Genomic DNA, 3558 nt, shown 5'->3' on the forward strand with positions numbered 1-3558 from the left:
GGTCCCTCAGGTTCTGGCGGTTCCTCCTGTTCTGGCGATTCTGGCATGTAGGCATCGTGGAGATCATCTAGCAAGTATCTAATCCCATCGTCCTCATTGCCATCGATTCGCTGCCTCATCACCTCACCTCTGTCACGTTAAATCGAGTAAAGTCGACACACGTGACGTAATCAGCATATACCCATTCAACCAAAGATGTTTAGTCACATCATCCTTTCCGCGACGCTGACCCCTCTTCCAACGACCGCAAGGTCAACTTGGACGAACGCCACACAGTGAACCACGCGCTAACACCATCACTAATAACATGGACTTCCATACCCACTCTTCTGTCATTTCAGTCGAACTAGCACGGCCACTGTACATCCACCCATTATCAGCCATCCTCTGCTTGATTGGGAGACAAACAACAAATAGTACCATGAAATTAAATGCATCATATTTTTATTTTACCGGGCGAAACGCATGCATCAACCTACATCTCTACTAGGTGGGCTCCTAGCAGCCGCCGGATCCGTAGTTGGCTACGTTCTCCATGCTCTACCCCGGTCCAAGTCAGAATTTCGGCAGCACCTCCCCGCTGCTCTCCCGATACACGTCTCGGCAAAAAACCGAGAGGATGTGCATCCGAAGAACAATGGGGAGGCGCCGCCGAAATCCTGACTCGGACCGGAGTAGAACATGGAAAACGTAGACAACTACGCATCCGCCGACTGTCCCGTAAATGCCGCAAGCGTTACGGTTGAAAATATGCCGACCACTAATGCATATTTATCCGCGTAACGCTCGCGGACGGGAAGTGACACCTAGGTTACGCAACTTTACTTGAAAAATGAATCTAGTGATGTAAAAAATATGGAGGAGGTGGAGTTTTAGCTCACCCTCGGCGATGTCGGCGACCGTCTCGAATCGTGTCAAGCAGTAGGGACCGGGGTAGTCACGCCAACTTCATAGTTTAGACAACAACAAATTCAAATTGTTAAAATCATATTTCTATTTCTACTGGCATCATCTCTGAAATGATAAACACCCTCGCATATAGTTTTTGTTCATGTTGCATATTTAATCTGGACAATTCAGAGATGATGCCAATGATGCATGACAAATTCAGATTTGAAATCCTCACATTTTTCTGCTGAAAATGGATATATAATTTGCACAATTTAGATTTGTAATTTGAGAGATATGAATTATGCCATAATACTCATTTTATATCAGATTTTAATTATGTCCAAAATTATACATCAAATCTAGAAACTTGACATTATTGTTTCACTATTTTAAGTGACCACACCACATACAGCACAGCAATGCTAAGCAATGCTAAGCAGATTACACCACATCTAGAGAACCCAATATATAAAAAAAAAACAGCATCCATGCGCCACTACTTGGCTTACTAAAATTCCCACATATCTATGAGCTGCCTCTACTCTAAAATTAGCCGGAAAAGTAAAATGCGAATCCCTAAAATACCGCATCACGAATCCAGGAACCGCCCCCAATCCGAGACCCCACGAACAGGCATCGGGGATTCCGCTCCTCCGCCCTAAATCTGCGTCCTATAGAGGAAACCCGAATCTAATTAAGAAGGGGGTGCGTGACCTGCACAGTGAAGTTGACATGGTCCTGCACGCCCGCGAGTGCTGCTGGGCGGCGGCGGCGTTCACCTCATCCAGCTTCTTCCAAAATTTTATATCAGATTTTAATTATGTCCAAAATTTTATTTACCCAAAAACCAAAACAAAGTTCATAGATGGATAGATTATTTGTAGAAGTGTAGTTTTAAGTACTTTGAATAGTATCCAGATTTCAACATTTTTTTAGAAACAAACAAAAAAAAGTAGCATGCAGGGGGAGGGTGAGTAGGAACCGTGCTCACCCTGGAGGAGGTGGAGGAGGAGTTGCCGGCGACGGGGAGGAAGGTGTGGCCGTGTAGACGTCGACGGAGGCGAGGACGGGCTCGCGGGGTTGGAGGAGGCGACGGCGGCGACGGTGAGGAGGAGGGGACGGCGGCGAGGGTGAGGAGGAGGGGACGGCGGGGTTGGGGAGGGAAGTGGCGGAGCAGGGGAGGCGGCGGCGGCGCGCCGGGTTGGTGGAGGCGACGGCGGGGTTGGCGCAGTGCGGCGGCGGCGGCGGGGTTGGTGGAGGCGGCGGCGGGCGGGGTTGGTGGAGGCGGCGGCGCGCGAGGTAGGCGGCGGCGCGCGGGGTTGGCGGCGGCGCGCGAGGTAGGCGGCGGCGCGCGGGGTAGGCGGCGGCGCGTGGGCTTCGGCAGTGGCGGGCGCGCGGGGTTCGAGCTTCGGCAGTGAGGGCGTGCGGGGTCGGTCGGCCCGACCACTTAATTACTAACCCTATCTGTGCCGACGGCTAGGCCGTCGGCACACTTTTTTTTTTTTTCTATTTTTATTTTTCTTTCTATTTTTATTTTCCTTTTTCTTTTTTCCTTTTTATTTCTTTATTTAATTTTGCAGTGGTTGCTAGGAGCTGAGCGCGCGGGGTGGAGGAGCTGAGGGTGGCGACACATAAAATGACTCCGACACATAAAATGACGCCACACATAAAACGGGGCCGCCGGGACATGCGGTATGGCCGTACCGGGCGCGCGGTTAGTTCCGTCTTTTGCAGTGGTTACTAGGACACATAAAATGACGCCACGCGGCTCCGCTCGATTTTTTGGGTCCGTTTGCTTCGCCAACTGCGCAAAACGGGGCCGCCGGGACATGCGGTATGGCCGTACCGGGCGCGCGGTTGCACCCGTCCGCCAACGCGCGAAACGGAAAACATTTAGCACATAAAATGACGCGTCCTAGACCTAAAACCATTTTTCCCTCCATTTATTGAGCGAAGGAAAGTGTCGCCCAGTTCAAATCCGGTCGGTTTCCGGCGGATTCGGCGGGCACCGCAGAAGCGGGTGGGATTCCCGAGATGGCTTCCGCGCGCATATGGCATGTGATAGGTGGTGCGTAGGAGGTATCCTACCGCTGCGCGCGGAGGTCCCGCGCGATACTGAAATGCGCACCATGTAGCTGCTTCACAAAAAAAGCCCTTCCGGCACCCCGAAAATGGAAAAACCGTCGCCAGTGGTTCGGATTGGAAATCCGCGACCGGGGCCTTGCTTCCCATCCTAGGGCCCACGCACGTGCCAAATATGGCCTCGTTCCGACAAACTATGTGGTGAAACGGGCCGTTTCCTACTCATTTCCCCTAAAAGCCATAGAACTCCGGACGAGATAGCCCTGTTCGTGAAGGGTTCTCCAAGATAATTGCCGTATCCCAGTTCCGTCTTTTGCAGTGGTTACTAGGACACATAAAATGACGCCACGCGGCTCCGCTCGATTTTTTGGGTCCGTTTGCTTCGCCAACTGCGCAAAACGGGGCCGCCGGGACATGCGGTATGGCCGCACCGGCGCGCGGTTGCACCCGTCCGCCAACGCGCGAAACGGAAAACATTTAGCACATAAAATGACGCGTCCTAGACCTAAAACCATTTTTCCCTCCATTTATTGAGCGAAGGAAAGTGTCGCCCCAGTTCAAATCCGGTCAGTTTCCAGCGGATTC

This window comes from Lolium perenne, chromosome 4, assembly GCF_019359855.2.
Source record: "Lolium perenne isolate Kyuss_39 chromosome 4, Kyuss_2.0, whole genome shotgun sequence".
Classification (NCBI taxonomy): domain Eukaryota; kingdom Viridiplantae; phylum Streptophyta; class Magnoliopsida; order Poales; family Poaceae; genus Lolium; species Lolium perenne.